At 37.0% G+C, this 27,340-nt stretch overlaps 1 protein-coding gene across 1 annotated transcript in view; it reads left to right on the top strand.

Annotated features, from left to right (window-relative positions):
- Positions 1–27,340, top strand: part of tmem117 (transmembrane protein 117) — a 280,385-nt gene that overhangs the window by 189,271 nt on the left and 63,774 nt on the right. The gene's annotated exons all lie outside the window — the stretch shown is intronic.

The following is a 27,340-nucleotide window of genomic DNA, read 5'->3' as shown; positions in this document are numbered from 1 at the left end:
TAGTAATTGACATGATTCTGACTAATTGGGAGGCAATTGTGGACTTTTTTGAACATCGTTTTTAAAGCTGGGATTTGGAAGTATTTTACAAAAGTGTCCAAGGTAGGGTTAGGGTTAATGTTGGAACAACCCCTACACATTTTCTAAAGCATTCGCTGTGCTTTAGGATGTATTTGCAGAGCAGGAAAGGTGTTGTTTTGCTGTTTCCTCGAAAAACAAATTTGACCCAATTTTGCCGTTTTTGCTAAGCCGCGCGCCTGTCAAAAATGGTCGAAAATCCAAATTCTCAATCCATACTTTGTACATGCTAAACTTTCTTCTTTTCTGTTTTTAAAACTAGAGGAAAGAACAATTTTGGCCCAACCGTTCTGGTAATTGTAATGCTCACGTGAAAACCACTCGATAATGGCATATTTTAAATAACTTTCCAGCAGCAGTTTTTAAAAAAAGCAATGCCACAGAAGTGAAACCCTTTCACTCTAGATGCATTCAACAATAACTGTGAACTAGTAATTGACACGATTCTGACTAATTGGGAGGCATTTGTGGACTTTTTTGAACATCGTTTTTAAAGCTGGGATTTGGAAGTATTTTCCAAAAGTGTCCAAGGTAGGGTTAGGGTTAGTGTTGGAACAACACCTACACATTTTCTAAAGCATTCGCTGTGCTTTAGGATGTATTTGCAGAGCAGGAAAGGTGTTGTTTTGCTGTTTCCTCGAAAAACAAATTTGACCCAATTTTGCCGTTTTTGCTAAGCCGCGCGCCTGTCAAAAATGGTCGTAAATCCAAATTCTCAATCCATACTTTGTACATGCTAAACTTTCTTCTTTTCTGTTTTTAAAACTAGAGGAAAGAACAATTTTAGCCCAACCGTTCTGGTAATTGTAATACTCACGTGAAAACCACTCGATAATGTCATATTTTAAATAACTTTCCAGCAGCAGTTTTTTTAAAAAAGCAATGCCACAGAATTGAAACCCTTTCACTCTAGATGCATTCAACAATAACTGTAAACTGGTAATTGACATGATTCTGACTAATTGGGAGGCATTTGTGGACTTTTTTGAACATCGTTTTTAAAGCTGGGATTTGGAAGTATTTTCCAAAAGTGTCCAAGGTAGGGTTAGGGTTAGTGTTGGAACAACACCTACACATTTTGTAAAGCATTCGCTGTGCTTTAGGATGTATTTGCAGAGCAGGAAAGGTGTTGTTTTGCTGTTTCCTCGAAAAACAAATTTGACCCAATTTTGCCGTTTTTGCTAAGCCGCGCGCCTGTCAAAAATGGTCGAAAATCCAAATTCTCAATCCATACTTTGTACATGGAAAACTTTCTTCTTTTCTGTTTTTAAAACTAGAGGAAAGAACAATTTTGGCCCAACCGTTCTGGTAATTGTAATGCTCACGTGAAAACCACTCGATAATGGCATATTTTAAATAACTTTCCAGCAGCAGTTTTTTAAAAAAGCAATGCCACAGAAGTGAAACCCTTTCACTCTAGATGCATTCAACAATAACTGTGAACTAGTAATTGACATGATTCTGACTAATTGGGAGGCATTTGTGGACTTTTTTGAACATCGTTTTTAAAGCTGGGATTTGGAAGTATTTTCCAAAAGTGTCCAAGGTAGGGTTAGGGTTAGTGTTGGGACAACACCTACACATTTTCTAAAGCATTTGCTGTGCTTTAGAATGTATTTGCAGAGCAGGAAAGGTGTTGTTTTGCTGTTTCCTCGAAAAACAAATTTGACCCAATTTTGCCGTTTTTGCTAAGCCGCGCGCCTGTCAAAAATGGTCGAAAATCCAAATTCTCAATCCATACTTTGTACATGCTAAACTTTCTTCTTTTCTGTTTTTAAAACTAGAGGAAAGAACAATTTTGGCCCAACCGTTCTGGTAATTGTAATGCTCACGTGAAAACCACTCGATAATGGCATATTTTAAATAACTTTCCAGCAGCAGTTTTTTAAAAAAAGCAATGCCACAGAATTGAAACCCTTTCACTCTAGATGCATTCAACAATAACTGTAAACTGGTAATTGACATGATTCTGACTAATTGGGAGGCATTTGTGGACTTTTTTGAACATCGTTTTTAAAGCTGGGATTTGGAAGTATTTTCCAAAAGTGTCCAAGGTAGGGTTAGGGTTAGTGTTGGAACAACACCTACACATTTTCTAAAGCATTCGCTGTGCTTTAGGATGTATTTGCAGAGCAGGAAAGGTGTTGTTTTGCTGTTTCCTTGAAAAAGAAATTTGACCCAATTTTGCCGTTTTTGCTAAGCCGCGCGCCTGTCAAAAATGGTCGAAAATCCAAATTCTCAATCCATACTTTGTACACGCTAAACTTTCTTCTTTCTATTTTTAAAACTAGAGGAAAGAACAATTTTGGCCCAACCGTTCTGGTAATTGTAATGCTCACGTGAAAACCACTCGATAATGTCATATTTTAAATAACTTTCCAGCAGCAGTTTTTTAAAAAAAGCAATGCCACAGAAGTGAAACCCTTTCACTCTAGATGCATTCAACAATAACTGTAAACTGGTAATTGACATGATTCTGACTAATTGGGAGGCATTTGTGGACTTTTTTGAACATCGTTTTTAAAGCTGGGATTTGGAAGTATTTTCCAAAAGTGTCCAAGGTAGGGTAAGGGTTAGTGTTGGAACAACACCTACACATTTTCTAAAGCATTCGCTGTGCTTTAGGATGTATTTGCAGAGCAGGAAAGGTGTTGTTTTGCTGTTTCCTCGAAAAACAAATTTGACCCAATTTTGCCGTTTTTGCTAAGCCGCGCGCCTGTCAAAAATGGTCGAAAATCCAAATTCTCAATCCATACTTTGTACATGGAAAACTTTCTTCTTTTCTGTTTTTAAAACTAGAGGAAAGAACAATTTTGGCCCAACCGTTCTGGTAATTGTAATGCTCACGTGAAAACCATTCGATAATGTCATATTTTAAATAACTTTCCAGCAGCAGTTTTTAAAAAAAAGCAATGCCACAGAATTGAAACCCTTTCACTCTAGATGCATTCAACAATAACTGTAAACTGGTAATTGACATGATTCTGACTAATTGGGAGGCATTTGTGGACTTTTTTGAACATCGTTTTTAAAGCTGGGATTTGGAAGTATTTTCCAAAAGTGTCCAAGGTAGGGTTAGGGTTAGTGTTGGAACAACACCTACACATTTTCTAAAGCATTCGCTGTGCTTTAGGATGTATTTGCAGAGCAGGAAAGGTGTTGTTTTGCTGTTTCCTCGAAAAACAAATTTGACCCAATTTTGCCGTTTTTGCTAAGCCGCGCGCGCCTGTCAAAAATGGTCGAAAATCCAAATTCTCAATCCATACTTTGTACATGCTAAACTTTCTTCTTTTCTGTTTTTAAAACTAGAGGAAAGAACAATTTTAACCCAACCGTTCTGGTAATTGTAATGCTCACGTGAAAACCACTCGATAATGTCATATTTTAAATAACTTTCCGGCAGCAGTTTTTTAAAAAAAGCAATGCCACAGAAGTGAAACCCTTTCACTCTAGATGCATTCAACAATAACTGTGAACTAGTAATTGACATGATTCTGACTAATTGGGAGGCATTTGTGGACTTTTTTGAACATCGTTTTTAAAGCTGGGATTTGGAAGTATTTTCCAAAAGTGTCCAAGGTAGGGTTAGGGTTAGTGTTGGAACAACACCTACACATTTTCTAAAGCATTCGCTGTGCTTTAGGATGTATTTGCAGAGCAGGAAAGGTGTTGTTTTGCTGTTTCCTTGAAAAACAAATTTGACCCAATTTTGCCGTTTTTGCTAAGCCGCGCGCCTGTAAAAAATGGTCGAAAATCCAAATTCTCAATCCATACTTTGTACATGGAAAACTTTCTTCTTTTCTGTTTTTAAAACTAGAGGAAAGAACAATTTTGGCCCAACCGTTCTGGTAATTGTAATGCTCACGTGAAAACCACTCGATAATGTCATATTTTAAATAACTTTCCAGCAGCAGTTTTTTAAAAAAAGCAATGCCACAGAAGTGAAACCCTTTCACTCTAGATGCATTCAACAATAACTGTAAACTGGTAATTGACATGATTCTGACTAATTGGGAGGCATTTGTGGACTTTTTTGAACATCGTTTTTAAAGCTGGGATTTGGAAGTATTTTCCAAAAGTGTCCAAGGTAGGGTTAGGGTTAGTGTTGGAACAACACCTACACATTTTCTAAAGCATTCGCTGTGCTTTAGGATGTATTTGCAGAGCAGGAAAGGTGTTGTTTTGCGGTTTCCTTGAAAAAGAAATTTGACCCAATTTTGCCGTTTTTGCTAAGCCGCGCGCGCCTGTCAAAAATGGTCGAAAATCCAAATTCTCAATCCATACTTTGTACATGCTAAACTTTCTTCTTTTCTGTTTTTAAAACTAGAGGAAAGAACAATTTTAACCCAACCGTTCTGGTAATTGTAATGCTCACGTGAAAACCACTCGATAATGTCATATTTTAAATAACTTTCCAGCAGCAGTTTTTTAAAAAAAGCAATGCCACAGAAGTGAAACCCTTTCACTCTAGATGCATTCAACAATAACTGTGAACTAGTAATTGACATGATTCTGACTAATTGGGAGGCATTTGTGGACTTTTTTGAACATCGTTTTTAAAGCTGGGATTTGGAAGTATTTTCCAAAAGTGTCCAAGGTAGGGTTAGGGTTAGTGTTGGAACAACACCTACACATTTTCTAAAGCATTCGCTGTGCTTTAGGATGTATTTGCAGAGCAGGAAAGGTGTTGTTTTGCTGTTTCCTTGAAAAACAAATTTGACCCAATTTTGCCGTTTTTGCTAAGCCGCGCGCCTGTAAAAAATGGTCGAAAATCCAAATTCTCAATCCATACTTTGTACATGGAAAACTTTCTTCTTTTCTGTTTTTAAAACTAGAGGAAAGAACAATTTTGGCCCAACCGTTCTGGTAATTGTAATGCTCACGTGAAAACCACTCGATAATGTCATATTTTAAATAACTTTCCAGCAGCAGTTTTTTAAAAAAAGCAATGCCACAGAAGTGAAACCCTTTCACTCTAGATGCATTCAACAATAACTGTAAACTGGTAATTGACATGATTCTGACTAATTGGGAGGCATTTGTGGACTTTTTTGAACATCGTTTTTAAAGCTGGGATTTGGAAGTATTTTCCAAAAGTGTCCAAGGTAGGGTTAGGGTTAGTGTTGGAACAACACCTACACATTTTCTAAAGCATTCGCTGTGCTTTAGGATGTATTTGCAGAGCAGGAAAGGTGTTGTTTTGCTGTTTCCTTGAAAAAGAAATTTGACCCAATTTTGCCGTTTTTGCTAAGCCGCGCGCCTGTCAAAAATGGTCGAAAATCCAAATTCTCAATCCATACTTTGTACACGCTAAACTTTCTTCTTTCTATTTTTAAAACTAGAGGAAAGAACAATTTTGGCCCAACCGTTCTGGTAATTGTAATGCTCACGTGAAAACCACTCGATAATGTCATATTTTAAATAACTTTCCAGCAGCAGTTTTTTAAAAAAAGCAATGCCACAGAAGTGAAACCCTTTCACTCTAGATGCATTCAACAATAACTGTAAACTGGTAATTGACATGATTCTGACTAATTGGGAGGCATTTGTGGACTTTTTTGAACATCGTTTTTAAAGCTGGGATTTGGAAGTATTTTCCAAAAGTGTCCAAGGTAGGGTTAGGGTTAGTGTTGGAACAACACCTACACATTTTCTAAAGCATTCGCTGTGCTTTAGGATGTATTTGCAGAGCAGGAAAGGTGTTGTTTTGCTGTTTCCTCGAAAAACAAATTTGACCCAATTTTGCCGTTTTTGCTAAGCCGCGCGCCTGTCAAAAATGGTCGAAAATCCAAATTCTCAATCCATACTTTGTACATGCTAAACTTTCTTCTTTTCTGTTTTTAAAACTAGAGGAAAGAACAATTTTGGCCCAACCGTTCTGGTAATTGTAATGCTCACGTGAAAACCACTCGATAATGTCATATTTTAAATAACTTTCCAGCAGCAGTTTTTTAAAAAAAGCAATGCCACAGAAGTGAAACCCTTTCACTCTAGATGCATTCAACAATAACTGTGAACTAGTAATTGACATGATTCTGACTAATTGGGAGGCATTTGTGGACTTTTTTGAACATCGTTTTTAAAGCTGGGATTTGGAAGTATTTTCCAAAAGAGTCCAAGGTAGGGTTAGGGTTAGTGTTGGAACAACCCCTACACATTTTCTAAAGCATTCGCTGTGCTTTAGGATGTATTTGCAGAGCAGGAAAGGTGTTGTTTTGCTGTTTCCTCGAAAAACAAATTTGACCCAATTTTGCCGTTTTTGCTAAGCCGCGCGCCTGTCAAAAATGGTCGAAAATCCAAATTCTCAATCCATACTTTGTACATGCTAAACTTTCTTCTTTTCTGTTTTTAAAACTAGAGGAAAGAACAATTTTGGCCCAACCGTTCTGGTAATTGTAATGCTCACGTGAAAACCACTCGATAATGGCATATTTTAAATAACTTTCCAGCAGCAGTTTTTTAAAAAAAGCAATGCCACAGAATTGAAACCCTTTCACTCTAGATGCATTCAACAATAACTGTAAACTGGTAATTGACATGATTCTGACTAATTGGGAGGCATTTGTGGACTTTTTTGAACATCGTTTTTAAAGCTGGGATTTGGAAGTATTTTCCAAAAGTGTCCAAGGTAGGGTTAGGGTTAGTGTTGGAACAACACCTACACATTTTTTAAAGCATTCGCTGTGCTTTAGGATGTATTTGCAGAGCAGGAAAGGTGTTGTTTTGCTGTTTCCTCGAAAAACAAATTTGACCCAATTTTGCCGTTTTTGCTAAGCCGCGCGCCTGTCAAAAATGGTCGAAAATCCAAATTCTCAATCCATACTTTGTACATGCTAAACTTTCTTCTTTTCTGTTTTTAAAACTAGAGGAAAGAACAATTTTGGCCCAACCGTTCTGGTAATTGTAATGCTCACGTGAAAACCACTCGATAATGGCATATTTTAAATAACTTTCCAGCAGCAGTTTTTTAAAAAAAGCAATGCCACAGAATTGAAACCCTTTCACTCTAGATGCATTCAACAATAACTGTAAACTGGTAATTGACATGATTCTGACTAATTGGGAGGCATTTGTGGACTTTTTTGAACATCGTTTTTAAAGCTGGGATTTGGAAGTATTTTCCAAAAGTGTCCAAGGTAGGGTTAGGGTTAGTGTTGGAAAAACCCCTACACATTTTCTAAAGCATTCGCTGTGCTTTAGGATGTATTTGCAGAGCAGGAAAGGTGTTGTTTTGCTGTTTCCTCGAAAAACAAATTTGACCCAATTTTGCCGTTTTTGCTAAGCCGCGCGCCTGTCAAAAATGGTCGAAAATCCAAATTCTCAATCCATACTTTGTACATGCTAAACTTTCTTCTTTTCTGTTTTTAAAACTAGAGGAAAGAACAATTTTAGCCCAACCGTTCTGGTAATTGTAATACTCACGTGAAAACCACTCGATAATGTCATATTTTAAATAACTTTCCAGCAGCATTTCTTTTAAAAAAGCAATGCCACATAATTGAAACCCTTTCACTCTAGATGCATTCAACAATAACTGTGATCTAGTAATTGACATGATTCTGACTAATTGGGAGGCATTTTTGGACTTTTTTGAACATAGTTTTTAAAGCTGGGATTTGGAAGTATATTCCAATAGTGTCCAAGGTAGGGTTAGGGTTAGTGTTGGAACAACACCTACACATTTTCTAATGTGCTCGCTCTGCTTTAGGATGTATTTGCAGAGCAGGAAAGGTGTTGTTTTGCTGTTTCCTCGAAAAACAAATTTGACCCAATTTTGCCGTTTTTGCTAAGCCGCGCGCCTGTCAAAAATGGTCGAAAATCCAAATTCTCAATCCATACTTTGTACATGGAAAACTTTCTTCTTTTCTGTTTTTAAAACTAGAGGAAAGAACAATTTTGGCCCAACCATTCTGGTAATTGTAATGCTCACGTGAAAACCACTCGATAATGTCATATTTTAAATAACTTTCCAGCAGCAGTTTTTAAAAAAAGCAATGCCACAGAAGTGAAACCCTTTCACTCTAGATGCATTCAACAATAACTGTGAAGTAGTAATTGACATGATTCTGACTAATTGGGAGGCATTTGTGGACTTTTTTGAACATCGTTTTTAAAGCTGGGATTTGGAAGTATTTTCCAAAAGAGTCCAAGGTAGGGTTAGGGTTAGTGTTGGAAAAACCCCTACACATTTTCTAAAGCATTCGCTGTGCTTTAGGATGTATTTGCAGAGCAGGAAAGGTGTTGTTTTGCTGTTTCCTCGAAAAACAAATTTGACCCAATTTTGCCGTTTTTGCTAAGCCGCGCGCCTGTCAAAAATGGTCGAAAATCCAAATTCTCAATCCATACTTTGTACATGCTAAACTTTCTTCTTTTCTGTTTTTAAAACTAGAGGAAAGAACAATTTTAGCCCAACCGTTCTGGAAATTGTAATACTCACGTGAAAACCACTCGATAATGTCATATTTTAAATAACTTTCCAGCAGCATTTCTTTTAAAAAAGCAATGCCACATAATTGAAACCCTTTCACTCTAGATGCATTCAACAATAACTGTGATCTAGTAATTGACATGATTCTGACTAATTGGGAGGCATTTTTGGACTTTTTTGAACATAGTTTTTAAAGCTGGGATTTGGAAGTATATTCCAATAGTGTCCGAGGTAGGGTTAGGGTTAGTGTTGGAACAACACCTACACATTTTCTAAAGCATTCGCTGTGCTTTAGGATGTATTTGCAGAGCAGGAAAGGTGTTGTTTTGCTGTTTCCTCGAAAAACAAATTTGACCCAATTTTGCCGTTTTTGCTAAGCCGCGCGCCTGTAAAAAATGGTCGAAAATCCAAATACTCAATCCATACTTTGTACATGGAAAACTTTCTTCTTTTCTGTTTTTAAAACTAGAGGAAAGAACAATTTTGGCCCAACCGTTCTGGTAATTGTAATGCTCACGTGAAAACCACTCGATAATGTCATATTTTAAATAACTTTCCAGCAGCAGTTTTTTAAAAAAAGCAATGCCACAGAAGTGAAACCCTCTCACTCTAGATGCATTCAACAATAACTGTGAACTAGTAATTGACATGATTCTGACTAATTGGGAGGCAATTGTGGACTTTTTTGAACATCGTTTTTAAAGCTGGGATTTGGAAGTATTTTACAAAAGTGTCCAAGGTAGGGTTAGGGTTAATGTTGGAACAACCCCTACACATTTTCTAAAGCATTCGCTGTGCTTTAGGATGTATTTGCAGAGCAGGAAAGGTGTTGTTTTGCTGTTTCCTCGAAAAACAAATTTGACCCAATTTTGCCGTTTTTGCTAAGCCGCGCGCCTGTCAAAAATGGTCGAAAATCCAAATTCTCAATCCATACTTTGTACATGCTAAACTTTCTTCTTTTCTGTTTTTAAAACTAGAGGAAAGAACAATTTTGGCCCAACCGTTCTGGTAATTGTAATGCTCACGTGAAAACCACTCGATAATGGCATATTTTAAATAACTTTCCAGCAGCAGTTTTTTAAAAAAAGCAATGCCACAGAATTGAAACCCTTTCACTCTAGATGCATTCAACAATAACTGTAAACTGGTAATTGACATGATTCTGACTAATTGGGAGGCATTTGTGGACTTTTTTGAACATCGTTTTTAAAGCTGGGATTTGGAAGTATTTTCCAAAAGTGTCCAAGGTAGGGTTAGGGTTAGTGTTGGAACAACACCTACACATTTTTTAAAGCATTCGCTGTGCTTTAGGATGTATTTGCAGAGCAGGAAAGGTGTTGTTTTGCTGTTTCCTCGAAAAACAAATTTGACCCAATTTTGCCGTTTTTGCTAAGCCGCGCGCCTGTCAAAAATGGTCGAAAATCCAAATTCTCAATCCATACTTTGTACATGCTAAACTTTCTTCTTTTCTGTTTTTAAAACTAGAGGAAAGAACAATTTTAGCCCAACCGTTCTGGTAATTGTAATACTCACGTGAAAACCACTCGATAATGTCATATTTTAAATAACTTTCCAGCAGCATTTCTTTTAAAAAAGCAATGCCACATAATTGAAACCCTTTCACTCTAGATGCATTCAACAATAACTGTGATCTAGTAATTGACATGATTCTGACTAATTGGGAGGCATTTTTGGACTTTTTTGAACATAGTTTTTAAAGCTGGGATTTGGAAGTATATTCCAATAGTGTCCAAGGTAGGGTTAGGGTTAGTGTTGGAACAACACCTACACATTTTCTAATGTGCTCGCTCTGCTTTAGGATGTATTTGCAGAGCAGGAAAGGTGTTGTTTTGCTGTTTCCTCGAAAAACAAATTTGACCCAATTTTGCCGTTTTTGCTAAGCCGCGCGCCTGTCAAAAATGGTCGAAAATCCAAATTCTCAATCCATACTTTGTACATGGAAAACTTTCTTCTTTTCTGTTTTTAAAACTAGAGGAAAGAACAATTTTGGCCCAACCATTCTGGTAATTGTAATGCTCACGTGAAAACCACTCGATAATGTCATATTTTAAATAACTTTCCAGCAGCAGTTTTTTAAAAAAAGCAATGCCACAGAAGTGAAACCCTCTCACTCTAGATGCATTCAACAATAACTGTGAACTAGTAATTGACATGATTCTGACTAATTGGGAGGCATTTGTGGACTTTTTTGAACATCGTTTTTAAAGCTGGGATTTGGAAGTATTTTCCAAAAGTGTCCAAGGTAGGGTTAGGGTTAGTGTTGGGACAACACCTACACATTTTCTAAAGCATTCGCTGTGCTTTAGGATGTATTTGCAGAGCAGGAAAGGTGTTGTTTTGCTGTTTCCTCGAAAAACAAATTTGACCCAATTTTGCCGTTTTTGCTAAGCCGCGCGCCTGTCAAATATGGTCGAAAATCCAAATTCTCAATCCATACTTTGTACATGCTAAACTTTCTTCTTTTCTGTTTTTAAAACTAGAGGAAAGAACAATTTTGGCCCAACCGTTCTGGTAATTGTAATGCTCACGTGAAAACCACTCGATAATGTCATATTTTAAATAACTTTCCAGCAGCAGTTTTTAAAAAAAGCAATGCCACAGAAGTGAAACCCTTTCACTCTAGATGCATTCAACAATAACTGTGAACTAGTAATTGACATGATTCTGACTAATTGGGAGGCATTTGTGGACTTTTTTGAACATCGTTTTTAAAGCTGGGATTTGGAAGTATTTTCCAAAAGTGTCCAAGGTAGGGTTAGGGTTAGTGTTGGAACAACACCTACACATTTTCTAAAGCATTCGCTGTGCTTTAGGATGTATTTGCAGAGCAGGAAAGGTGTTGTTTTGCTGTTTCCTCGAAAAACAAATTTGACCCAATTTTGCCGTTTTTGCTAAGCCGCGCGCCTGTCAAAAATGGTCGTAAATCCAAATTCTCAATCCATACTTTGTACATGCTAAACTTTCTTCTTTTCTGTTTTTAAAACTAGAGGAAAGAACAATTTTAGCCCAACCGTTCTGGTAATTGTAATACTCACGTGAAAACCACTCGATAATGTCATATTTTAAATAACTTTCCAGCAGCAGTTTTTTTAAAAAAGCAATGCCACAGAATTGAAACCCTTTCACTCTAGATGCATTCAACAATAACTGTAAACTGGTAATTGACATGATTCTGACTAATTGGGAGGCATTTGTGGACTTTTTTGAACATCGTTTTTAAAGCTGGGATTTGGAAGTATTTTCCAAAAGTGTCCAAGGTAGGGTTAGGGTTAGTGTTGGAACAACACCTACACATTTTGTAAAGCATTCGCTGTGCTTTAGGATGTATTTGCAGAGCAGGAAAGGTGTTGTTTTGCTGTTTCCTCGAAAAACAAATTTGACCCAATTTTGCCGTTTTTGCTAAGCCGCGCGCCTGTCAAAAATGGTCGAAAATCCAAATTCTCAATCCATACTTTGTACATGGAAAACTTTCTTCTTTTCTGTTTTTAAAACTAGAGGAAAGAACAATTTTGGCCCAACCGTTCTGGTAATTGTAATGCTCACGTGAAAACCACTCGATAATGGCATATTTTAAATAACTTTCCAGCAGCAGTTTTTTAAAAAAGCAATGCCACAGAAGTGAAACCCTTTCACTCTAGATGCATTCAACAATAACTGTGAACTAGTAATTGACATGATTCTGACTAATTGGGAGGCATTTGTGGACTTTTTTGAACATCGTTTTTAAAGCTGGGATTTGGAAGTATTTTCCAAAAGTGTCCAAGGTAGGGTTAGGGTTAGTGTTGGGACAACACCTACACATTTTCTAAAGCATTTGCTGTGCTTTAGAATGTATTTGCAGAGCAGGAAAGGTGTTGTTTTGCTGTTTCCTCGAAAAACAAATTTGACCCAATTTTGCCGTTTTTGCTAAGCCGCGCGCCTGTCAAAAATGGTCGAAAATCCAAATTCTCAATCCATACTTTGTACATGCTAAACTTTCTTCTTTTCTGTTTTTAAAACTAGAGGAAAGAACAATTTTGGCCCAACCGTTCTGGTAATTGTAATGCTCACGTGAAAACCACTCGATAATGGCATATTTTAAATAACTTTCCAGCAGCAGTTTTTTAAAAAAAGCAATGCCACAGAATTGAAACCCTTTCACTCTAGATGCATTCAACAATAACTGTAAACTGGTAATTGACATGATTCTGACTAATTGGGAGGCATTTGTGGACTTTTTTGAACATCGTTTTTAAAGCTGGGATTTGGAAGTATTTTCCAAAAGTGTCCAAGGTAGGGTTAGGGTTAGTGTTGGAACAACACCTACACATTTTCTAAAGCATTCGCTGTGCTTTAGGATGTATTTGCAGAGCAGGAAAGGTGTTGTTTTGCTGTTTCCTTGAAAAAGAAATTTGACCCAATTTTGCCGTTTTTGCTAAGCCGCGCGCCTGTCAAAAATGGTCGAAAATCCAAATTCTCAATCCATACTTTGTACACGCTAAACTTTCTTCTTTCTATTTTTAAAACTAGAGGAAAGAACAATTTTGGCCCAACCGTTCTGGTAATTGTAATGCTCACGTGAAAACCACTCGATAATGTCATATTTTAAATAACTTTCCAGCAGCAGTTTTTTAAAAAAAGCAATGCCACAGAAGTGAAACCCTTTCACTCTAGATGCATTCAACAATAACTGTAAACTGGTAATTGACATGATTCTGACTAATTGGGAGGCATTTGTGGACTTTTTTGAACATCGTTTTTAAAGCTGGGATTTGGAAGTATTTTCCAAAAGTGTCCAAGGTAGGGTTAGGGTTAGTGTTGGAACAACACCTACACATTTTCTAAAGCATTCGCTGTGCTTTAGGATGTATTTGCAGAGCAGGAAAGGTGTTGTTTTGCTGTTTCCTCGAAAAACAAATTTGACCCAATTTTGCCGTTTTTGCTAAGCCGCGCGCCTGTCAAAAATGGTCGAAAATCCAAATTCTCAATCCATACTTTGTACATGGAAAACTTTCTTCTTTTCTGTTTTTAAAACTAGAGGAAAGAACAATTTTGGCCCAACCGTTCTGGTAATTGTAATGCTCACGTGAAAACCATTCGATAATGTCATATTTTAAATAACTTTCCAGCAGCAGTTTTTAAAAAAAAGCAATGCCACAGAATTGAAACCCTTTCACTCTAGATGCATTCAACAATAACTGTAAACTGGTAATTGACATGATTCTGACTAATTGGGAGGCATTTGTGGACTTTTTTGAACATCGTTTTTAAAGCTGGGATTTGGAAGTATTTTCCAAAAGTGTCCAAGGTAGGGTTAGGGTTAGTGTTGGAACAACACCTACACATTTTCTAAAGCATTCGCTGTGCTTTAGGATGTATTTGCAGAGCAGGAAAGGTGTTGTTTTGCTGTTTCCTCGAAAAACAAATTTGACCCAATTTTGCCGTTTTTGCTAAGCCGCGCGCGCCTGTCAAAAATGGTCGAAAATCCAAATTCTCAATCCATACTTTGTACATGGAAAACTTTCTTCTTTTCTGTTTTTAAAACTAGAGGAAAGAACAATTTTGGCCCAACCGTTCTGGTAATTGTAATGCTCACGTGAAAACCACTCGATAATGTCATATTTTAAATAACTTTCCAGCAGCAGTTTTTTAAAAAAAGCAATGCCACAGAAGTGAAACCCTTTCACTCTAGATGCATTCAACAATAACTGTAAACTGGTAATTGACATGATTCTGACTAATTGGGAGGCATTTGTGGACTTTTTTGAACATCGTTTTTAAAGCTGGGATTTGGAAGTATTTTCCAAAAGTGTCCAAGGTAGCGTTAGGGTTAGTGTTGGAAAACCCCTACACATTTTCTAAAGCATTCGCTGTGCTTTAGGATGTATTTGCAGAGCAGGAAAGGTGTTGTTTTGCTGTTTCCTCGAAAAACAAATTTGACCCAATTTTGCCGTTTTTGCTAAGCCGCGCGCCTGTAAAAAATGGTCGAAAATCCAAATTCTCAATCCATACTTTGTACATGGAAAACTTTCTTCTTTTCTGTTTTTAAAACTAGAGGAAAGAACAATTTTGGCCCAACCGTTCTGGTAATTGTAATGCTCACGTGAAAACCACTCGATAATGTCATATTTTAAATAACTTTCCAGCAGCAGTTTTTTAAAAAAAGCAATGCCACAGAAGTGAAACCCTTTCACTCTAGATGCATTCAACAATAACTGTAAACTGGTAATTGACATGATTCTGACTAATTGGGAGGCATTTGTGGACTTTTTTGAACATCGTTTTTAAAGCTGGGATTTGGAAGTATTTTCCAAAAGTGTCCAAGGTAGGGTTAGGGTTAGTGTTGGAACAACACCTACACATTTTCTAAAGCATTCGCTGTGCTTTAGGATGTATTTGCAGAGCAGGAAAGGTGTTGTTTTGCGGTTTCCTTGAAAAAGAAATTTGACCCAATTTTGCCGTTTTTGCTAAGCCGCGCGCCTGTCAAAAATGGTCGAAAATCCAAATTCTCAATCCATACTTTGTACACGCTAAACTTTCTTCTTTCTATTTTTAAAACTAGAGGAAAGAACAATTTTGGCCCAACCGTTCTGGTAATTGTAATGCTCACGTGAAAACCACTCGATAATGTCATATTTTAAATAACTTTCCAGCAGCAGTTTTTTAAAAAAAGCAATGCCACAGAAGTGAAACCCTTTCACTCTAGATGCATTCAACAATAACTGTAAACTGGTAATTGACATGATTCTGACTAATTGGGAGGCATTTGTGGACTTTTTTGAACATCGTTTTTAAAGCTGGGATTTGGAAGTATTTTCCAAAAGTGTCCAAGGTAGGGTTAGGGTTAGTGTTGGAACAACACCTACACATTTTCTAAAGCATTCGCTGTGCTTTAGGATGTATTTGCAGAGCAGGAAAGGTGTTGTTTTGCTGTTTCCTCGAAAAACAAATTTGACCCAATTTTGCCGTTTTTGCTAAGCCGCGCGCCTGTCAAAAATGGTCGAAAATCCAAATTCTCAATCCATACTTTGTACATGGAAAACTTTCTTCTTTTCTGTTTTTAAAACTAGAGGAAAGAACAATTTTGGCCCAACCGTTCTGGTAATTGTAATGCTCACGTGAAAACCACTCGATAATGGCATATTTTAAATAACTTTCCAGCAGCAGTTTTTTAAAAAAGCAATGCCACAGAAGTGAAACCCTTTCACTCTAGATGCATTCAACAATAACTGTGAACTAGTAATTGACATGATTCTGACTAATTGGGAGGCATTTGTGGACTTTTTTGAACATCGTTTTTAAAGCTGGGATTTGGAAGTATTTTCCAAAAGTGTCCAAGGTAGGGTTAGGGTTAGTGTTGGGACAACACCTACACATTTTCTAAAGCATTTGCTGTGCTTTAGAATGTATTTGCAGAGCAGGAAAGGTGTTGTTTTGCTGTTTCCTCGAAAAACAAATTTGACCCAATTTTGCCGTTTTTGCTAAGCCGCGCGCCTGTCAAAAATGGTCGAAAATCCAAATTCTCAATCCATACTTTGTACATGCTAAACTTTCTTCTTTTCTGTTTTTAAAACTAGAGGAAAGAACAATTTTGGCCCAACCGTTCTGGTAATTGTAATGCTCACGTGAAAACCACTCGATAATGGCATATTTTAAATAACTTTCCAGCAGCAGTTTTTTAAAAAAAGCAATGCCACAGAATTGAAACCCTTTCACTCTAGATGCATTCAACAATAACTGTAAACTGGTAATTGACATGATTCTGACTAATTGGGAGGCATTTGTGGACTTTTTTGAACATCGTTTTTAAAGCTGGGATTTGGAAGTATTTTCCAAAAGTGTCCAAGGTAGGGTTAGGGTTAGTGTTGGAACAACACCTACACATTTTCTAAAGCATTCGCTGTGCTTTAGGATGTATTTGCAGAGCAGGAAAGGTGTTGTTTTGCTGTTTCCTCGAAAAACAAATTTGACCCAATTTTGCCGTTTTTGCTAAGCCGCGCGCGCCTGTCAAAAATGGTCGAAAATCCAAATTCTCAATCCATACTTTGTACATGGAAAACTTTCTTCTTTTCTGTTTTTAAAACTAGAGGAAAGAACAATTTTGGCCCAACCGTTCTGGTAATTGTAATGCTCACGTGAAAACCACTCGATAATGTCATATTTTAAATAACTTTCCAGCAGCAGTTTTTTAAAAAAAGCAATGCCACAGAAGTGAAACCCTTTCACTCTAGATGCATTCAACAATAACTGTAAACTGGTAATTGACATGATTCTGACTAATTGGGAGGCATTTGTGGACTTTTTTGAACATCGTTTTTAAAGCTGGGATTTGGAAGTATTTTCCAAAAGTGTCCAAGGTAGCGTTAGGGTTAGTGTTGGAAAACCCCTACACATTTTCTAAAGCATTCGCTGTGCTTTAGGATGTATTTGCAGAGCAGGAAAGGTGTTGTTTTGCTGTTTCCTCGAAAAACAAATTTGACCCAATTTTGCCGTTTTTGCTAAGCCGCGCGCCTGTCAAAAATGGTCGAAAATCCAAATTCTCAATCCATACTTTGTACATGCTAAACTTTCTTCTTTTCTGTTTTTAAAACTAGAGGAAAGAACAATTTTAACCCAACCGTTCTGGTAATTGTAATACTCACGTGAAAACCACTCGATAATGTCATATTTTAAATAACTTTCCAGCAGCAGTTTTTAAAAAAAAGCAATGCCACAGAATTGAAACCCTTTCACTCTAGATGCATTCAACAATAACTGTGAACTAGTAATTGACATGATTCTGACTAATTGGGAGGCATTTGTGGACTTTTTTGAACATCGTTTTTAAAGCTGGGATTTGGAAGTATTTTCCAAAAGTGTCCAAGGTAGGGTTAGGGTTAGTGTTGGAACAACACCTACACATTTTCTAAAGCATTCGCTGTGCTTTAGGATGTATTTGCAGAGCAGAAAAGGTGTTGTTTTGCTGTTTCCTCGAAAAACAAATTTGACCCAATTTTGCCGTTTTTGCTAAGCCGCGCGCCTGTAAAAAATGGTCGAAAATCCAAATTCTCAATCCATACTTTGTACATGGAAAACTTTCTTCTTTTCTGTTTTTAAAACTAGAGGAAAGAACAATTTTGGCCCAACCGTTCTGGTAATTGTAATGCTCACGTGAAAACCACTCGATAATGTCATATTTTAAATAACTTTCCAGCAGCAGTTTTTTAAAAAAAGCAATGCCACAGAAGTGAAACCCTTTCACTCTAGATGCATTCAACAATAACTGTAAACTGGTAATTGACATGATTCTGACTAATTGGGAGGCATTTGTGGACTTTTTTGAACATCGTTTTTAAAGCTGGGATTTGGAAGTATTTTCCAAAAGTGTCCAAGGTAGGGTTAGGGTTAGTGTTGGAACAACACCTACACATTTTCTAAAGCATTCGCTGTGCTTTAGGATGTATTTGCAGAGCAGGAAAGGTGTTGTTTTGCTGTTTCCTCGAAAAACAAATTTGACCCAATTTTGCCGTTTTTGCTAAGCCGCGCGCCTGTCAAAAATGGTCGAAAATCCAAATTCTCAATCCATACTTTGTACATGGAAAACTTTCTTCTTTTCTGTTTTTAAAACTAGAGGAAAGAACAATTTTGGCCCAACCGTTCTGGTAATTGTAATGCTCACGTGAAAACCACTCGATAATGTCATATTTTAAATAACTTTCCAGCAGCAGTTTTTAAAAAAAAGCAATGCCACAGAATTGAAACCCTTTCACTCTAGATGCATTCAACAATAACTGTAAACTTGTAATTGACATGATTCTGACTAATTGGGAGGCATTTGTGGACTTTTTTGAACATCGTTTTTAAAGCTGGGATTTGGAAGTATTTTCCAAAAGTGTCCAAGGTAGGGTTAGGGTTAGTGTTGGAACAACACCTACACATTTTCTAAAGCATTCGCTGTGCTTTAGGATGTATTTGCAGAGCAGGAAAGGTGTTGTTTTGCTGTTTCCTCGAAAAACAAATTTGACCCAATTTTGCCGTTTTTGCTAAGCCGCGCGCCTGTCAAAAATCGTCGAAAATCCAAGTTCTCAATCCATACTTTGTACATGGAAAACTTTCTTCTTTTCTGTTTTCAAAACTAGAGGAAAGAACAATTTTGGCCCAACCATTCTGGTAATTGTAATGTTCATGTGAAAACACCTTGAATATAACATATTTATCTAACTTTGCAGCAGCAGTTTTTAAAAAAAGCAATGCCACAGAATTGAAACCCTTTCACTCTAGATGCATTCAACAATAACTGTGAACTAGTAATTGACATGATTCTGACTAATTGGGAGGCATTTGTGGACTTTTTTGAACATCGTTTTTAAAGCTCTGATTTGGAAGTATTTTCCAAAAGTGTCCAAGGTAGGGTTAGGGTTCGTGTTGGAACAACACCTACACATTTTCTAAAGCATTCGCTGTGCTTTAGGATGTATTTGCAGAGCAGGAAAGGTGTTGTTTTGCTGTTTCCTCGAAAAACAAATTTGACCCAATTTTGCCGTTTTTGCTAAGCCGCGCGCCTTTCAAAAATGGTCGAAAATCCAAATTCTCAATCCATACTTTGTACATGGAAAACTTTCTTCTTTTCTGTTTTTAAAACTAGAGGAAAGAACAATTTTGGCCCAACCGTTCTGGTAATTGTAATGCTCACGTGAAAACCACTCGATAATGTCATATTTTAAATAACTCTCCAGCAGCAGTTTTTTAAAAAAAGCAATGCCACAGAAGTGAAACCCTTTCACTCTAGATGCATTCAACAATAACTGTGAACTAGTAATTGACATGATTCTGACTAATTGGGAGGCATTTGTGGACTTTTTTGAACATCGTTTTTAAAGCTGGGATTTGGAAGTATTTTCCAAAAGTGTCCAAGGTAGGGTTAGGGTTAGTGTTGGAACAACACCTACACATTTTCTAAAGCATTCGCTGTGCTTTAGGATGTATTTGCAGAGCAGGAAAGGTGTTGTTTTGCTGTTTCCTCGAAAAACAAATTTGACCCAATTTTGCCGTTTTTGCTAAGCCGCGCACCTGTCAAAAATGGTCGAAAATCCAAATTCTCAATCAATACTTTGTACATGGAAAACTTTCTTCTTTTCTGTTTTTAAAACTAGAGGAAAGAACAATTTTGGCCCAACCGTTCTGGTAATTGTAATGCTCACGTGACAACCACTCGATAATGTCATATTTTAAATAACTTTCCAGCAGCAGTTTTTTAAAAAAAGCAATGCCACAGAAGTGAAACCCTTTCACTCTAGATGCATTCAACAATAACTGTAAACTGGTAATTGACATGATTCTGACTAATTGGGAGGCATTTGTGGACTTTTTTGAACATCGTTTTTAAAGCTGGGATTTGGAAGTATTTTCCAAAAGTGTCCAAGGTAGGGTTAGGGTTAGTGTTGGAACAACACCTACACATTTTCTAAAGCATTCGCTGTGCTTTAGGATGTATTTGCAGAGCAGGAAAGGTGTTGTTTTGCTGTTTCCTTGAAAAAGAAATTTGACCCAATTTTGCCGTTTTTGCTAAGCCGCGCGCCTGTCAAAAATGGTCGAAAATCCAAATTCTCAATCCATACTTTGTACACGCTAAACTTTCTTCTTTCTATTTTTAAAACTAGAGGAAAGAACAATTTTGGCCCAACCGTTCTGGTAATTGTAATGCTCACGTGAAAACCACTCGATAATGGCATATTTTAAATAACTTTCCAGCAGCAGTTTTTTAAAAAAGCAATGCCACATAATTGAAACCCTTTCACTCTAGATGCATTCAACAATAACTGTGAACTAGTAATTGACATGATTCTGACTAATTGGGAGGTATTTGTGGACTTTTTTGAACATCGTTTCTAAAGCTGGGATTTGGAAGTATATTCCAATAGTGTCCGAGGTAGGGTTAGGGTTAGTGTTGGAACAACACCTACACATTTTCTAAAGCGTTCGCTGTGCTTTAGGATGTATTTGCAGAGCAGGAAAGGTGTTGTTTTGCTGTTTCCTCGAAAAACAAATTTGACCCAATTTTGCCGTTTTTGCTAAGCCGCGCGCCTGTCAAATATGGTCGAAAATCCAAATTCTCAATCCATACTTTGTACATGCTAAACTTTCTTCTTTTCTGTTTTTAAAACTAGAGGAAAGAACAATTTTGGCCCAACCGTTCTGGTAATTGTAATGCTCACGTGAAAACCACTCGATAATGTCATATTTTAAATAACTTTCCAGCAGCAGTTTTTTAAAAAAAGCAATGCCACAGAAGTGAAACCCTTTCACTCTAGATGCATTCAACAATAACTGTGAACTAGTAATTGACATGATTCTGACTAATTGGGAGGCATTTGTGGACTTTTTTGAACATCGTTTTTAAAGCTGGGATTTGGAAGTATTTTCCAAAAGTGTCCAAGGTAGGGTTAGGGTTAGTGTTGGAACAACACCTACACATTTTCTAAAGCATTCGCTGTGCTTTAGGATGTATTTGCAGAGCAGGAAAGGTGTTGTTTTGCTGTTTCCTCGAAAAAGAAATTTGACCCAATTTTGCCGTTTTTGCTAAGCCGCGCGCCTGTCAAAAATGGTCGAAAATCCAAATTCTCAATCCATACTTTGTACACGCTAAACTTTCTTCTTTCTATTTTTAAAACTAGAGGAAAGAACAATTTTGGCCCAACCGTTCTGGTAATTGTAATGCTCACGTGAAAACCACTCGATAATGTCATATTTTAAATAACTTTCCAGCAGCAGTTTTTTAAAAAAAGCAATGCCACAGAAGTGAAACCCTTTCACTCTAGATGCATTCAACAATAACTGTAAACTGGTAATTGACATGATTCTGACTAATTGGGAGGCATTTGTGGACTTTTTTGAACATCGTTTTTAAAGCTGGGATTTGGAAGTATTTTCCAAAAGTGTCCAAGGTAGGGTTAGGGTTAGTGTTGGAACAACACCTACACATTTTCTAAAGCATTCGCTGTGCTTTAGGATGTATTTGCAGAGCAGGAAAGGTGTTGTTTTGCTGTTTCCTCGAAAAACAAATTTGACCCAATTTTGCCGTTTTTGCTAAGCCGCGCGCCTGTCAAAAATGGTCGAAAATCCAAATTCTCAAATCATACTGTGTACATGGAAAACTTTCTTCTTTTCTGTTTTTAAAACTAGAGGAAAGAACAATTTTGGCCCAACCGTTCTGGTAATTGTAATGCTCACGTGAAAACCACTCGATAATGGCATATTTTAAATAACTTTCCAGCAGCAGTTTTTTAAAAAAAGCAATGCCACAGAATTGAAACCCTTTCACTCTAGATGCATTCAACAATAACTATGAACTGGTAATTGACATGATTCTGACTGATTGGGAGGCATTTGTGGACTTTTTTGAACATAGTTTTTAAAGCAGGGATTTGGAAGTATATTCCAAAAGTGTCCGAGGTACGGTTAGGGTTAGTGTTGGAACAACCTCTACAAATTTTCTAAAGTGCTCGCTGTGCTTTAGGATGTATTTGCAGAGCAGGAAAGGTGTTGTTTTGCTGTTTCCTCGAAAAACAAATTTGACCCAATTTTGCCGTTTTTGCTAAGCCGCGCACCTGTCAAAAATGGTCGAAAATCCAAATTCTCAATCCATACTTTGTACATGCTAAACTTTCTTCTTTTCTGTTTTTAAAACTAGAGGAAAGAACAATTTTGGCCCAACCGTTCTGGTAATTGTAATGCTCACGTGAAAACCACTCGATAAAGTCATATTTTAAATAACTTTCCAGCAGCAGTTTTTAAAAAAAAGCAATGCCACAGAAGTGAAACCCTTTCACTCTAGATGCATTCAACAATAACTGTGAACTAGTATTTGACATGATTCTGACTAATTGGGAGGCATTTGTGGACTTTTTTGAACATCGTTTTTAAAGCTGGGATTTGGAAGTATTTTCCAAAAGTGTCCAAGGTAGGGTTAGGGTTAGTGTTGGAACAACACCTACACATTTTCTAAAGCATTCGCTGTGCTTTAGGATGTATTTGCAGAGCAGGAAAGGTGTTGTTTTGCTGTTTCCTCGAAAAACAAATTTGACCCAATTTTGCCGTTTTTGCTAAGCCGCGCGCCTGTCAAAAATGGTCGAAAATCCAAATTCTCAATCAATACTTTGTACATGGAAAACTTTCTTCTTTTCTGTTTTTAAAACTAGAGGAAAGAACAATTTTGGCCCAACCGTTCTGGTAATTGTAATGCTCACGTGAAAACCACTCGATAATGTCATATTTTAAATAACTTTCCAGCAGCAGTTTTTAAAAAAAGCAATGCCACAGAAGTGAAACCCTTTCACTCTAGATGCATTCAACAATAACTGTGAACTAGTAATTGACATGATTCTGACTAATTGGGAGGCATTTGTGGACTTTTTTGAACATCGTTTTTAAAGCTGGGATTTGGAAGTATTTTCCAAAAGTGTCCAAGGTAGGGTTAGGGTTAGTGTTGGAACAACACCTACACATTTTCTAAAGCATTCGCTGTGCTTTAGGATGTATTTGCAGAGCACGAAAGGTGTTGTTTTGCTGTTTCCTCGAAAAACAAATTTGACCCAATTTTGCCGTTTTTGCTAAGCCGCGCGCCTGTCAAAAATGGTCGAAAATCCAAATTCTCAATCCATACTTTGTACATGCTATACTTTCTTCTTTTCTGTTTTTAAAACTAGAGGAAAGAACAATTTTGGCCCAACCGTTCTGGTAATTGTAATGCTCACGTGAAAACCACTCGATAATGGCATATTTTAAATAACTTTCCAGCAGCAGTTTTTTAAAAAAAGCAATGCCACAGAATTGAAACCCTTTCACTCTAGATGCATTCAACAATAACTGTAAACTGGTAATTGACATGATTCTGACTAATTGGGAGGCATTTGTGGACTTTTTTGAACATCGTTTTTAAAGCTGGGATTTGGAAGTATTTTCCAAAAGTGTCCAAGGTAGGGTTAGGGTTAGTGTTTGAACAACACCTACACATTTTCTAAAGCATTCGCTGTGCTTTAGGATGTATTTGCAGAGCAGGAAAGGTGTTGTTTTGCTGTTTCCTCGAAAAACAAATTTGACCCAATTTTGCCGTTTTTGCTAAGCCGCGCGCCTGTCAAATATGGTCGAAAATCCAGATTCTCAATCCATACTTTGTACATGCTAAACTTTCTTCTTTTCTGTTTTTAAAACTAGAGGAAAGAACAATTTTGGCCCAACCGTTCTGGTAATTGTAATGCTCACGTGAAAACCACTCGATAATGTCATATTTTAAATAACTTTCCAGCAGCAGTTTTTAAAAAAAAGCAATGCCACAGAAGTGAAACCCTTTCACTCTAGATGCATTCAACAATAACTGTGAACTAGTAATTGACATGATTCTGACTAATTGGGAGGCATTTGTGGACTTTTTTGAACATCGTTTTTAAAGCTGGGATTTGGAAGTATTTTCCAAAAGTGTCCAAGGTAGGGTTAGGGTTAGTGTTGGAACAACACCTACACATTTTCTAAAGCATTCGCTGTGCTTTAGGATGTATTTGTAGAGCAGGAAAGGTGTTGTTTTGCTGTTTCCTCGAAAAACAAATTTGACCCAATTTTGCCGTTTTTGCTAAGCCGCGCGCCTGTCAAAAATGGTCGAAAATCCAAATTCTCAATCCATACTTTGTACATGGAAAACTTTCTTCTTTTCTGTTTTTAAAACTAGAGGAAAGAACAATTTTGGCCCAACCGTTCTGGTAATTGTAATGCTCACGTGAAAACCACTCGATAATGTCATATTTTAAATAACTTTCCAGCAGCAGTTTTTAAAAAAAAGCAATGCCACAGAATTGAAACCCTTTCACTCTAGATGCATTCAACAATAACTGTAAACTGGTAATTGACATGATTCTGACTAATTGGGAGGCATTTGTGGACTTTTTTGAACATCGTTTTTAAAGCTGGGATTTGGAAGTATTTTCCAAAAGTGTCCAAGGTAGGGTTAGGGTTAGTGTTGGAACAACACCTACACATTTTCTAAAGCATTCGCTGTGCTTTAGGATGTATTTGCAGAGCAGGAAAGGTGTTGTTTTGCTGTTTCCTCGAAAAACAAATTTGACCCAATTTTGCCGTTTTTGCTAAGCCGCGCGCCTGTCAAAAATGGTCGAAAATCCAAATTCTCAATCCATACTTTGTACATGCTAAACTTTCTTCTTTTCTGTTTTTAAAACTAGAGGAAAGAACTATTTTGTCCCAACCGTTCTGGTAATTGTAATGCTCACGTGAAAACCACTCGATAATGGCATATTTTAAATAACTTTCCAGCAGCAGTTTTTTTAAAAAAGCAATGCCACAGAATTGAAACCCTTTAAATCTAGATGCATTCAACAATATCTGTGAACTAGTAATTGACATGATTCTGACTAATTGGGAGGCATTTGTGGACTTTTTTGAACATCGTTTTTAAAGCTGGGATTTGGAAGTATTTTCCAAAAGTGTCCAAGGTAGGGTTAGGGTTAGTGTTGGAACAACACCTACACATTTTCTAATGTGCTCGCTCTGCTTTAGGATGTATTTGCAGAGCAGGAAAGATGTTGTTTTGCTGTTTCCTCGAAAAACAAATTTGACCCAATTTGGCCGTTTTTGATAAGTCGCGCGCCTGTCAAAAATGGTGGAAAATCCAAATTCTCAATCCATACTTTGTACATGCTAAACTTTCTTCTTTTCTGTTTTTAAAACTAGAGGAAAGAACAATTTTGGCCCAACCGTTCTGGTAATTGTAATGCTCACGTGAAAACCACTCGATAATGGCAAATTTTAAATAACTTTCCAGCAGCATTTTTTTTAAAAAAGCAATGCCACATAATTGAAACCCTTTCAGTCTAGATGCATTCAACAATAACTGTAAACTGGTAATTGACATGATTCTGACTAATTGGGAGGCATTTGTGGACTTTTTTGAACATCGTTTTTAAAGCTGGGATTTGGAAGTATTTTCCAAAAGTGTCCAAGGTAGCGTTAGGGTTAGTGTTGGAAAACCCCTACACATTTTCTAAAGCATTCGCTGTGCTTTAGGATGTATTTGCAGAGCAGGAAAGGTGTTGTTTTGCTGTTTCCTCGAAAAACAAATTTGACCCAATTTTGCCGTTTTTGCTAAGCCGCGCGCCTGTCAAAAATGGTCGAAAATCCAAATTCTCAAATCATACTGTGTACATGCTAAACTTTCTTCTTTTCTGTTTTTAAAACTAGAGGAAAGAACAATTTTGGCCCAACCGTTCTGGTAATTGTAATGCTCACGTGAAAACCACTCGATAATGGCATATTTTAAATAACTTTCCAGCAGCAGTTTTTTAAAAAAAGCAATGCCACAGAATTGAAACCCTTTCACTCTAGATGCATTCAACAATAACTATGAACTGGTAATTGACATGATTCTGACTGATTGGGAGGCATTTGTGGACTTTTTTGAACATAGTTTTTAAAGCAGGGATTTGGAAGTATATTCCAAAAGTGTCCGAGGTACGGTTAGGGTTAGTGTTGGAACAACCTCTACAAATTTTCTAAAGTGCTCGCTGTGCTTTAGGATGTATTTGCAGAGCAGGAAAGGTGTTGTTTTGCTGTTTCCTCGAAAAACAAATTTGACCCAATTTTGCCGTTTTTGCTAAGCCGCGCACCTGTCAAAAATGGTCGAAAATCCAAATTCTCAATCCATACTTTGTACATGCTAAACTTTCTTCTTTTCTGTTTTTAAAACTAGAGGAAAGAACAATTTTGGCCCAACCGTTCTGGTAATTGTAATGCTCACGTGAAAACCACTCGATAAAGTCATATTTTAAATAACTTTCCAGCAGCAGTTTTTAAAAAAAAGCAATGCCACAGAAGTGAAACCCTTTCACTCTAGATGCATTCAACAATAACTGTGAACTAGTATTTGACATGATTCTGACTAATTGGGAGGCATTTGTGGACTTTTTTGAACATCGTTTTTAAAGCTGGGATTTGGAAGTATTTTTCAAAAGTGTCCAAGGTAGGGTTAGGGTTAGTGTTGGAACAACACCTACACATTTTCTAAAGCATTCGCTGTGCTTTAGGATGTATTTGCAGAGCAGGAAAGGTGTTGTTTTGCTGTTTCCTCGAAAAACAAATTTGACCCAATTTTGCCGTTTTTGCTAAGCCGCGCGCCTGTCAAAAATGGTCGAAAATCCAAATTCTCAATCAATACTTTGTACATGGAAAACTTTCTTCTTTTCTGTTTTTAAAACTAGAGGAAAGAACAATTTTGGCCCAACCGTTCTGGTAATTGTAATGCTCACGTGAAAACCACTCGATAATGTCATATTTTAAATAACTTTCCAGCAGCAGTTTTTAAAAAAAGCAATGCCACAGAAGTGAAACCCTTTCACTCTAGATGCATTCAACAATAACTGTGAACTAGTAATTGACATGATTCTGACTAATTGGGAGGCATTTGTGGACTTTTTTGAACATCGTTTTTAAAGCTGGGATTTGGAAGTATTTTCCAAAAGTGTCCAAGGTAGGGTTAGGGTTAGTGTTGGAACAACACCTACACATTTTCTAAAGCATTCGCTGTGCTTTAGGATGTATTTGCAGAGCACGAAAGGTGTTGTTTTGCTGTTTCCTCGAAAAACAAATTTGACCCAATTTTGCCGTTTTTGCTAAGCCGCGCGCCTGTCAAAAATGGTCGAAAATCCAAATTCTCAATCCATACTTTGTACATGGAAAACTTTCTTCTTTTCTGTTTTTAAAACTAGAGGAAAGAACAATTTTGGCCCAACCGTTCTGGTAATTGTAATGCTCACGTGAAAACCACTCGATAATGTCATATTTTAAATAACTTTC

This window comes from Lepisosteus oculatus, chromosome 7 (genome assembly GCF_040954835.1).
Source record: "Lepisosteus oculatus isolate fLepOcu1 chromosome 7, fLepOcu1.hap2, whole genome shotgun sequence".
Taxonomy (NCBI): domain Eukaryota; kingdom Metazoa; phylum Chordata; class Actinopteri; order Semionotiformes; family Lepisosteidae; genus Lepisosteus; species Lepisosteus oculatus.
This window is presented reverse-complemented; position numbering and strand designations above follow the sequence as displayed.